The sequence below is a fragment of the Marmota monax genome, unplaced genomic scaffold (genome assembly GCF_021218885.2).
Source record: "Marmota monax isolate L192 unplaced genomic scaffold, Marmota_monax_Labrador192_F-V1.1 WCK01_AAM20220418_F8-fsc00171, whole genome shotgun sequence".
Lineage (NCBI taxonomy): Eukaryota > Metazoa > Chordata > Mammalia > Rodentia > Sciuridae > Marmota > Marmota monax.
This window is the reverse complement of record NW_026694658.1, coordinates 392,046-404,742: the sequence shown is the minus strand read 5'-3', so window position 1 is coordinate 404,742 and position 12,697 is coordinate 392,046. Positions and strand designations below refer to the sequence as shown.

Sequence of the window (12,697 nt, the reverse complement as noted above, 5' to 3'; positions counted from 1 at the left end):
TCTCCACCCTTAACTACCCCTTCTTATTTTAGACCCCCTTTAAATACTGTCCATCATATTCTGACCTAGACCATTTCCCTTTGTGTCATTTTCCAAGGAAGAGTTGCTTTATGTATTTGTGACTAGGAGACAAAGAGAGTCCTATGGTCCTCCTTTCCCCTCCCACTCTCCAAAGGGATTTCATTTCCTGAATACACACAATGGGCCTCATGTTGCTTTGAGTTGCTATTCATTTTTTATGCATACTTTCCACGAAGCTGTAGTGTCTATATTAATTTGTCTATATTACTTTCTATGAGCAAAGTATCATGTTAATAGTAGACACTTAAATTATGATGATGTCACAACATCAAATGGTAGCTAAGGATAGCATAATGATTTTCTATAAGAGAATGAAGTAATTTCTATTTTCAGATAAAAGCTGCCATGGGTTGCTAGGAAGATGTAAATCAACGTGGACCCATACAGCAATTATTGACCCATACTGTAACACTTGAATGTGTCTCTCTAGATTTACATTCTTGTCTCTTAGGCTTTATATCTCTTCTTCTTTCTCTTCTCCCTTATTATTCCAACACTTTTTTCCCCTATCTTTTTCTTTTCCTTACTCTATGACTTGACTTACCAATCATCCAATCTATGGAAATTGATCCATTTTACATTGAAACTTCAGGTCCAAAAAGATTTTTCTTTTCTTCTTTTTGGTACTGGGGATTGATTCCAGGGTTGCTTAACTACTAAGCCACATACTCAGCTTTTTAAAAAAATTTTATGTTTTTTAATTTTGAGAAAGGGCCGTGCTACTTAGGGCCTTGCTAAATTGCTGAGCCTCCTGAGTTGCTGGGATTACAGGCATGCACCATTGCTGGAATTATATTGTGCCTGACTCAAAAAGTCTTTTCTTCTACCCAGCCCTCCTTCCTTTGGTACAGTTTAGCAATAGGTGCAACTTGGGAAGTTAGGAACTTTCCCTGGACTCATGAATTTGCGCCACCCAGTGGTTTAATCTGATATAACTGCATTCTCTGAAAAATCAGTAGTTGGAATTAATAAATGCAGCATAAATAAATCATGACAAATATAAAGCCTGAATTACTGCATAATGGGAAAAATTCATAATAAGAAAATTTCATTATATTTTAAAATCCCATTTACTAAAACTTAGGATGGAAATGCTATGTTTAGAGGCTTGATGTTATGGTCTCCACTGAACAAGATGATAAATAAACAGTTCAGGCTATAGAGTAAAGCCCTTACTGCCTCTAGAAGAACCAAACATTCTATGGAAGAGACACATAATTTGAAGACTCATAAATTGCATATATGATAGTATCAGATAATAGTTTATTTTTCTACAATGAATATTCTTGGATGTATTTATGTCTAGAACATATATGCCAAGGAGTTAATGGGTTGTAGGATATAAAAATGTGTGTGTGTGCACATGTGTGTGTATGTGTATACACACACACACATATTCACCTTCACTAGATTGCAATTGGCTTTCCAAAGTGGTTGTACCAAATACAGAACCACTAGCAATAAATAAATTGCCCATATTCCACATTCTCCCTAATTTGAAAATCTCAGACTTAATTTTTTCTCCCAATCTGATGGCTTTGAAGTCCTGTTATTGTTCTTACATTAATTTTCTTCCTTAATGGTGAATTTGAGTACCTTTGCATATATTTATTTGATGTTAGACTTTTTTCTTGCTTATAACCACTCCCTATTTTTCTACTGAGATCTTTTGTTAATTAAATTTTTTTAGATATACATGATAGTACTGTGTACTTTGACATATTATACATGCATGGAGTATGACTTATTCTAACTAGGATCCCATTCTTGTGGTTGTACATGATGTGGATTTTCACTGGTGGTGCATTCATCTACGAATGTAGGAAAGTTATGTCCAATTCATTCTATTGTCTTTCCTATTTCCATCCCGCCAACCTTCTCTTAATTCATTCCCCTTTGTCTAATCCATTGAACTTCTAGTCTTCTCTGATCCCCTGTGTGTTAGCATCCTCATAACAGAGAGAACATTCTGCCTCTGTTTTTGGGGGGGATTGGCTTATTTCACTTAGCATGAGAGTTTCCAGATCCATCCATTTACTGGCAAAAGTCATAAAGTCATTCTTTTATTATGGCTGGATAATATTCCATTGTATACATATACCACATTTTCTTTATCCATTCATCTGTTGCAGAGCATCTATGTTGATTCTATAGCTTAGCTATAACAAATTGAGCTGCTATAAACATTGTTGTGGCTGCGTCACTGTAGTATGCTGATTTTAAGTCCTTTGGGTATATACTGAGGAGTGGGATAACTGGATCAAATTTTGGTTTCTTTCCAAGTTTTATGAGGAATCTCCATACTTCTTTCCAGAGTGGTTGCACCAATTTGCTGTCCCACCAGCAATGTGTGAGTGTGCCTTTTTCTCATATTCTCTCCAACATTTATTGTTACTTGTATGCTTGATAATTGCCATTCTGACTAGACTGAAATAAAACCTCAGTGTAGTTTTAATTTGCATTTCTCTAATTGCTAGAGATGTTGAATGAGTTGTTAGTCTTTTTCTTGTAGAAGTCTTATAATCCTGAATATACTCCTGGACAGTAATCCTTTGTTTGTGAAATATGTTACAATCTAAAGTATATTTCTAACACTCTTTCTCAACATGTGGATTTACAATGAAATAGAAACTTGTCAGGCTCTAAGGTTATGGGAGTACCACAGGCTCCACAAATTTGTTTTCATTTTGATTTCTATGGTTGCATTAAAAAAAAAAAACTATTGATTGTTATGTCTAAAACTCCTACAAAACCAAACATAAACTGGGGCATAAAGGCACACACCTGTAATCTCAATGACTGTGGAGGCTGCAGGTTTGTGACCAGGCTGAGCAATTTAGTGGGACCTTGTCTCAAAATAAAAAATAAAAAGGGATAGGAATGTAGCTCCGTGGCACAGTGCCCTGGCTTCAATAACTAGTACTGCAAGCAAGTGAACAAACAAAAGACTCCCATAAACCAGGCAGGGTGATGCAGCCTGTAATCCCAGTTACTTGGAAAGCTGAGGTAAGAGGATCACAAGTTCAAGATCAGCCTTGACAATTTAGTAAATACCCCATCTCAAATAAAGTAAAAAGTACTGGGGATGTGGCTCAGTAGCAGAGTATTTGCCTACCATGTAGGAGGCCCTGGGTTCAATTCCCAGCACTATAAAATATAAAACATATTTCTTAAGAAAACTTCAAGGACTTACAGTTTGTTTTTATTTTTATTTTTAATTGACATATGAAAAATGTACATATTTATGGGATACATTATGATATTTTGTTATATTATACAATGTATAATGACCAAATCAGGATACTTAGAATTTCTATCACCTTTCCATTGACCTTTTTTTGTGTGTATAGGGAAGGTTCAAAATTCTCTCTTTTAGCTACTTTGAAATATAGTAATTTGTTAACTATAGCCATCCCATTATGCTATCGAATACTAGAACTTATTCTTCCTAACAGTAATTTGATTCCTAATATCCATCCTTTTCCTTTCCCTCTTTTCCCTATCCTTTCAAATTTCTGTGATCTCTATTCTACTCTCTACTTCTATAAGATCAACTTTTTTTTTTAGCTTCTATATATAAGTGAAAGTCTACCATCTTGAGGAATTCTGCTTTGTCAATATATACATGACAAAATGAGGGAGTTGGGTTGCCATCACATTCAAACCGTATTCAATTCTTTTTTTGGTGGGGTAACTGATGGGAATTGAACCCAAGTGTGTGTGTGTGTGTGTGTGTGTGTGTAATATATATATATAATATATATATTTAGATGTGGATGGACCTTTATTTTATTTATTTATATGCGGTTCTGAGAATTGAACCCAGTACCTCACATGTGTGAGGCAAGCACTCTACCACTGAGCCACAACTCCAGCCCCAGGGGTGCTTTTACATCCCCAGCTCTTTTAATTTTTTATTTTGAGACAGAGTTTCACTAAGTTGTCCAGGATGGCCTCGAACTTGTAATCCTCCCATCTCAGTCTCCCAAATCATGGGGATTACAGGTGTACATCACTGAACCTAGCCTATTCTATTCTTTATAGAAGCAAGAGAAAAAAAGCAGTTGTCAAAAATTACTAGTATTTCCAGGCATGGTGATGCATAACTGTAATCCAACAACTCAGAAGGCTGAGGCAGGAGAACTGCAAGCTCAAGGCCAGCCTCAACAATTTAGTGAGGCCCTAGGCAAATCAGTAAAACCCTGTCTCAAAAATTTAAAAAGGGGCTAGGGATATAGCTTGGTGGTACAGTGTCCCTGAGTTCAAGCCCCAGTATGCCTCCCCCCACCAAAAAAAAAAAAAAAAATACTAGTGTCTGTCATTGTCTTACTCGGAAATTAAGTTAGCTTAGTAACGCACAGGTTCAGTTTCAGAACAATTTATTTAGATACTCTTTTCCTAGACATCTATGAATACTCCATAGTGTTAAAAAGAATTGCAAGATGCAGCAATGTCTGCACCCTTGGCACTATCCCAAAACAATGAGAGCTGGGTGGGGTGGTGCATGCCTGTAATCCTAGAGGCTCCTGAGGCTGAGACAGGAGGATCAAGAGTTCAAAGCCAGCCTCAGCAACCGTGAGGTACAAAGCAACTCAGTGAGACCCTGTCTCTAAATAAAAAATATGAAATAGGGCTGGAGATGTGGCTCAGTGGTCTAGTGCCCCTGAGTTCAATCTCTGGTACAAAAAAAAAAAAAAAAGGCACCATAGCAGGCTCTGGCGTTAAGCACCTTTAGTCCCAGCTCCCCAGGAGACTGAGGCAGGGGAATCACTTGATAAACCCAAGAGTTTGAGACCAGCCTGGGCCACACAGTAGTGTCCCAACAAAACAAAAGAAAGCATGCTGGAGTCGTGGCTCAAAGGTAGAGTGCTTGCCTAGCATGCATGAGGCACTGGGTTGGATCCTCAGCACCATATAAAGTAAAATAAAGACACTGTGTCCACCTATAACTAAAAACAAACAAACAAAAATCCAGAAAGCACAAACCTCAGTAGAATAAGGTTTGCCAAACATTATTGTCAAAGCGCAGTGAAGATAAACTTTGGCAAGATACCACCTGCCACATCAATGTCACAGGGAAATCTGGTGACCCCCTTGTAGTGATATTCACCTTTTACTCCTGAAGCCTCCTCCTCCTATCTAGAAAGGAAACTATCTGATTTACATCTCTTTGCTTCAATGAAATCCTTTCACTCCAATGTACTCATTCTTCCTGGTGGATTAATTTTAAGCCTTTTATCTCTAACTGTAGATAATAGCTAACAATTGATGCACATTTACTTTGTAACAACAAAAGGCTTGACCTTCCGCTGAAACAATGTCAGAGAAACAAACCAGTAGGGTTAGGGAATGTCATCATTGGCCTGAACAGTAACCTCTGCCTAGGTCTCCCCACACACTCCTAACTGCCTTTAATCTGCATACAGTTCTCCACACCAGAGTGAACTTTTCAAAATGCAAAATTTGATCTTGTTGATTTTCTGCTAAAAACCATTCAGCAACTTCCCACTCTATCAGAATGAAGTCCCAAGTCCTCAGAAGACTGCCAAGATAGCAGATTATCTGAACTACCTCTTTTTCTAGGCTCCTCTCCTCTCTTCCCTTCCTTCACTCTGTGCTCAGCTATAGTCCACCAGTGTCCTTTCTTGCCTCAGGGGCTATGTTGTGTTGTCAGTCTACCTAGAACAGTATTTCTACTCCCTCATCCCACCTTAACTACTGCCTGGCTCAATGTCACCCCCTTGATGTGACCTCTCAAACTCTATGTCAGGTTTTCCTATTATTTTCTCCTTCTTTCTTTCTTTCTTTCTTTTTTTTTTTTTTTTTTTTTTTTTTTGTATATTGGGGACTGAACTCAGTAGTGTTTTACCTAACTACTACTCATCCTTTTCATTGGAAGCAGGGTCTTACTAAATTGCTAAGGCTGGCCTTGATCTCCTACCTCAGCCCCACCAGCTTCCAAATATACCTTTTTATAGTGTAAATCTTTTTATGGTATTCATCTATTTGTAATCATATATTTCCATAGTATTTGATTGATGCCTCTCTCTCATCTAGAGGTAAACTACATTGAGGGCAAGTAGCACATCAGTTTTCCTTTCCTTGTATCCCTAGACCTAGGGCTGTATTTCACTTGTAGGGACTTAGTAAATAACTGCCCTAAAGGAAAGAAGAGATTGATGGGGTTAGGTTGGTCCTTTTCCCGGGATCTCTTTAAAAAGTTTCTCAAATACCAGAAATTTAGAAACTATTTCTTTGTTCCCTTCCTTCTTTTAACACTAGTCAACTGGCTACCCTGCCTGGCCTTTATTTCAACTTTCTGAGGTAGCTACAATTATTATCTGCATTTTATAGATGAGAAAAATTTAGAATTGGAAGCTTTTCCAAGGTTCTAGAGTTAGTGACTTTGAGCTAGGATTCCAACAAATAGCTGACCTCAAATCTCTATGCTTTTAATCACCACTCCTGAGCTCTAATTGATCTTTCATTTATATTTCTCTTGATTGGATGATCTCTTATCTATTCCTAGACATTCCTTTATAATGTTTTATCCAGATATTGTTTATGTTAATGAAGCCAGTACGGCCAATGTCCCTCATTTTAGCCACAAGTAAAAATAAAACTAAAGGAACAGTGTTCTATTGCACATACTTGTACATGAATGACTATTAGCTGCTAATGAAAATTAGAACTTTTCTCGGATCTTCTGACAAGTTTTTTTTTTTTTTTAGTCTTAAAATGCTTTTTTGGGGGTTGGGGTTATACCTTGGTGGTAGAGCGCTTGCCTAGCATGTGTGAGGCACTGAGTTCAATCCTCAGTACAACATAAAAATAAATAAATAAATAAAATAAAGGCATTGTGTCTATCTACAACTAAAAAAACACATTTTTTTTAAATGCTTTTTCTTCATGAAGTCATCTTTGGAATTAGTCATCATTCTCACCATGTTTGTCATCTTGACTCCAAAGCTAATATTCCTCTTCTTTTGGTTCAGACCCTCAGACTTTTTTTTTTTTTTTTAAATATTTATTTATTTATTTTTAGTACTCGGCAGACACAACATCTTTGTTGGTATGTGGTGCTGAGGATCGAACCCGGGCCGCACGCATGCCAAGCGAGCGCGCTACCGCTTGAGCCACATCCCCAGCCCCAGACCCTCAGACTTTTAAAAGTAGCATCAAATTAAGGAAAGCTAATTTTCCCACAGTTCAGCTCTATGAAAAACTTCCATCTCCCATCGAAAGTCAGAGTCCAAGTAGAACTTCTGGGCCGGTTGGAAAGTCATTATAGACACTTATATTGGGTGATCTTTCTTATTACCACCAGCCTGAAAATGTAGTCCTGAAAAAGGTGGACTCTCTTTGTACATGTGTAATTTTTAAGGAGAGGGCAATATGCTCACCAAAAATCGGCATGATGAAAACAAACAACTGTGAATAACGAACACAAGAATTCAAATTACCAGATGTTTCAAAGAGATGAGAGCTAGTTTTCAATTCCATTTTGAATACCATATTACTAAAGAACTATTTATTTATTTATTTTTTAGAAAGAGAATTTTAATATTTATTTTTTAGTTTTCGGCGGACACAACATCTTTGTTTGTATGTGGTGCTGAGGATCGAACCCGGGCCGCACGCATGCCAGGCGAGCGCGCTACTGCTTGAGCCACATCCCCAGCCCACTAAATAACTATTTAAAAAATTTTTTTTTTAGTTGTCAGTGTACCTTTATTTTATTTATTTATATGAGGTGCCGAGGATCAAACCCAGCACCTCACACATGCTAGGCAAGTGCTCTACCACTGAGCCACACCCCAGCCCCTAAAGAACTATTTTTTAAAATAAAAAAGGATTGAGGGCAAAGAAAAAATAAAAAGAATATCTAAACCATTGGATGACACCCATTTGTTCCTGATAAACTTTAATCATATCTTTTTCCTCCAAAATCCCAGTTCTTTTGGAATATGATTATCAACAATTCTCTGACCTTCAAAGAGAAACCTGAGTGAATTCATTTGGCCCCATCTTTGACAGTATGATTCTTGGTAGTTTCTTGGGACCTGTTGCCATTTTCACTTTGAAGTGAATCTCACTGCTGCCCAATGTCTTTGAGTTTAATGTATTCTCCTTCCTTCTTATCCCCCAAATCCTCGGTTGAACATTTTGCCCCCTGGTCAGACATGGTGACAGAGGAAGGAATCTACACAGCAGTGGCTTCAGGTAGGCGAACCTGGTTCCAGGGTTTACCTAGAAGCCCTTTTTATTAGAAGATTAGCCTTTACAATATTAACTGCAAACATTTTTCCCATTTTGTCATTTATGTTTCAACATTACTTAAGGAGGTTTTCTAGTACTTTTACTGCTTGCTGGATACACACACATACACACACACACACACACACATATATATATATATATATCCCTCCCCTCAGTACTGGTGATTGAACCCAGGGACACTCTGCCACTGAGCTACATCCCCATGCCCCTTTTAATAAACTTTTTTATTGTACTGGGGATTGAACCAGGATTGTTTAGCTAGTGAGTCACATTCTTGGCCCTTTTTATTTATTTTTATTTTGAGATAGGGTCTCAATAAGTTGCTTAAGGCCTCACTAAGTTGCTGAGGTTGGCTTTGAACTTGAGATTATAGGCATGTGACACTGAGGGCCACAACTCGCCCCTCCCCCCAGCCTTTTTTTTTTTTTTTTTTGAGATAGGGTCTCCCTGAGTTGCCCAGGCTGGCTTTGAACTTGTGATCCCCCTGCCTTGGCCTCCCAAGTAGCTTGTATTACAGGTGTGTACCATGGTCCTTGGCTAGTTTTTAAATTTTTACTTAAATATAAAATCCATTTGGAGTTTATCCTGGTGTGAGGTATACAGTTATTTTTCCCAGATGATTATCTAATTGTTTACATCAATTAGATAGCTCACTTTTATCAAATACGAAGTTCCTGTATGTATTTTGGTTTACTTCTAGATTTTCTATTCTATTTTACTAGTATGCTTGTCTATCCATATGCTTGTCCATCCTTATGCTGGTACTTTTTCTTTTTTTTCCAATTAAGTACTTTTATTAATTATTTTTTGCAGTGTTGGGATTGAACCCAGAGCCTCTTGCATGCTAGTTGAGCAGTCTATCTTTGAGCTTTAATTCCAATCCCATAATAACTACTTTTTTTTTATCTTTGACATTTGTAGTATTTGGCACTATTAACCAATCCATTTTCATATATTCTCAGTGCTAGATTACCAAGTAAAATAAATATGTATTTTATCAAAATGGAGGTACCAAAATAATGATAAGGATAATATAATCAAGGAGATCACCACAGGAAAAATCACCTTTGCTATACTTCCCTTACACCTATTTTATAGCTTATAATATTTTTAATTTCATAGGAAGCACTATTTATTTATTTTTGCAGTGTAGGCAGTTGAACTCAGGGCTTGTGCATGAGAAGCTTGCATTCTATCACTGAGCAACAACTTTGACCCTACCATATTTTTTATTATTTAGAGCCTAAAGGTCTTAATAATGCTCTGTTTGATCAGAGCATCAAAATCATGCTCATCTTCATAATCATCTCTGCTGCCTGTCTCCTGCCTCCCACCTTTATTGCCATTTCTCTCAAACCTACTTCCCTTTTGAACTGTGGGCTCTTCCTCTATGTCTTACCTGTTATTGTCATGCAATTTTCTATTCTCCACTCTTCTTTCCCCTTCTTCCACTTAACAAGCTCAGCCAATCTCATACTCTGTTGTGGCTTCAGATTTTCTATGAACTTGTTGCTTACTATAATCTCTGACCTAGACATCTCTCTTGGTGTTTAAACATCACCTGTATAACCTACATGCACCTTAAACTCAACATACCCACAACAAAATTTGCTCTTTTCCACTCAAGTGTGGTCTTTGCCTTATGTCCCCTCTCTGGGTGAATAGCATTATTATCTACCCTGACAACCAAGATGAATTGAAAATTATCCTTAATCCTAATATATTACTTTTCTCCCCATAATAAATTTTTTCTCCCTTTTTTTTCTTTTTCTTTCCAGTACTGTGGAATGAACCCAGAGTACTTTACCACTAAGCTACATCTCCAGGCGCTTTTTTTTTTTTGAAACAGGTTCTCACTAAATTTCTGAGGCTGGCCTCAGACTTGCAATCCTCCTGCCTAAGCCTCCTGAGTTGCTGGGACCACAACCGTGCCCATCATGTCCAGCTAATTACTTCTTCAAACACTTTAAATGCATTTCTTCTTCCCACCTCATTCCAACGGTGTTAGTTTGAGACTTCATTTATCTCTTATCTGGACTTCTATAGCCCCTGCCATTTCATTTTTCCATATCTTAGTCCACATCACAACTGACCACTGACAGAGGTAGTTCTTTTTTTTTTTTTTTTGGTACCGTGAATTGATCCCAGGAGCACTTAACCTCTGAGTCACATCCCCAGATCTTTTTTTTTTTTTTTTTTTTAGGGACAGGGTCTCGCTAAGTTGCTTAGGGCCTCACTAAGTTGCTGAAGCTAGCTTTGAACTTGCAGTCTTCTTGCCTCAGTCTCCAGAACTGCTGGGATTACAGGTGTGCTCCACTTCTGTCAGAGGTAGTTCTAAAGCCCATGTTAGTGATATCATGCTCCAATTCAATGTTTCACTGGCTTCCTATGCAAAGCCCTCTTTGCTCTGATCTCTACCTGTGCTATTTCATGTATAGTAACTTTCCTTGCTCTTTTTTTCCTGTTCTTGAACCACAAAGATCAAACTAGCCATGCCATTTTATGCTTTTGGGTCTTTGATTAATTTGTTATTTCTGCTTGGAATTTCCTTCCCACTATTCTCCAAGACTTAACTTCTTACTTCCCAGAGGCTTACCATTTAGTTCCCCCTAAAATTAACTAATCCCTTCTTGAAGCCCTCAATGTCTCTATAACATTTCTATTAGATCATGTATTATCTTACATTGTAATTATTTATCCTCATCTATTTTTGCCATTGGAGTGAGCATCAGTAAAATGAGAGTAACACTACTCCTTTAAAGGAAGTTTTAAGGACTAAAATGGGGGGAATATATACAAAGGACCTGAATGTTAGCTATTTCTAGCACCAAATTGGGAAGGGAAACCTGCTGTGTCATTTTGAAGAGTATTTGTATAAGTTCATGATTAAATAGTAAAGGGTTCCTTAAAAAAACTATTGTCATGATTATAGATTCTAGAAAACTAATAAAATGAATACACAAGTACTAAAAATGTGTTTGGTTGTGCAAAAATAACCAATTATAGTCATTTATGTAGACAGCTTAACATTTAAGGCCTAATTATCATGAAGCACCATAACAATTACAAATATCATTAAATATGCATCAGATTAACCTTGTTGTAAATTTTGATTATAATAGTATTCTGTACTCCAAGAGCAGTCTTATAGTTAAAAGTTCATAATCCATAAGTCTGTTCACTATTTACGTTAATTAAATGGAGCACTGCTCCTGAGTTTTTCTCCTCTGGAGGCAAAGCTGTCTTATCCATTCTAGATTGCAACTACACATTTGTCCTGTGACCTGTGAGATAATGTACATTTTGTTTTCTGTAGTGAGAAAGAAGCTAAAGAAGAAAACAGCTAAAGAAATTCTGTTTAGGGGCTGGGGATATAGCTCTCAGTCAGTAGAGTGTTTGTCTCACATGTACAAGGCCCTGGGTTCAATTCCTAGCACCACACACACACACACAAAAAAGGGTTTCCAGGTAGGAGTTCCTGATTCAAGAAAAGAAAAGCTGCTAATAATGCTGAGCACTATTCAACCTATCCTAGAACAATCTCTATACAAGCCCCACAAGTGTGGAGCACTTCAAGAATTAAAATTAAAATGATTATTTGTTTTAAATATTTTAAAAATTGCATTTTATTTATTATTTTTTGCAGTGCTAGGAATCAAACCAAGGACCTTGTATATAAAAGGAATAACTGAGCTGCATCCCCAGCCCCCATCTTTTTAAGTACTTTTATTACTTTAATAGTTTGACTCCCACTATGAACTAGGAACTATACATACATAATCACATCTTTACAAACTCTTAGGTATTATTTTTATTTTATATATGATGAGAAAAAAGAAAGATAATAACTTGCCTAAATTATTGAGAGTGGTAAGTTATTATCTTTCTTTTTTCTCATTAATCTAGGCCAGTTTCTTTACAAATATTTCAAACATTTATTGGGCACTTATTAGTTGCAAAAGATTATAGACTGTCACCATTTGGGCAGATCTTTTTTAAATTTTTTTTATTTTTTTGCTTTTTACATTTTGCATTCTGTAAAAATATTTGTTTACTTATGAACTTATGGTATGTTTACTAAAAAATTTATTTTTAAACTGACAAAAATCATACACACACACACACACACATATAATATACAAAACAATGGTTTGATTATATGTATACATTGTGGCATAGATAAACCAACATATTAACACATCCATTACCTCACTACTTCATTTTTGGTGGCTGTGAGAACATTTAAGATCTACTCAGTAATTTTCAATAAAATGATTTGCTATTATTTGATGCATAACAGAACCTCTGAATTCATTTCTCTTGTCTAAATAAAAAT

General features: G+C 36.7%; 1 protein-coding gene and 1 pseudogene across 5 annotated transcripts in view; both read right to left on the bottom strand.

Moving 5' to 3' along the window:
- Nucleotides 1-12,697, bottom strand: part of Acaca (acetyl-CoA carboxylase alpha) — a 278,427-nt gene that overhangs the window by 261,404 nt on the left and 4,326 nt on the right. The window lies entirely within an intron of this gene.
- Nucleotides 7,674-12,213, bottom strand: LOC131423347 (small ubiquitin-related modifier 1-like; annotated as a pseudogene).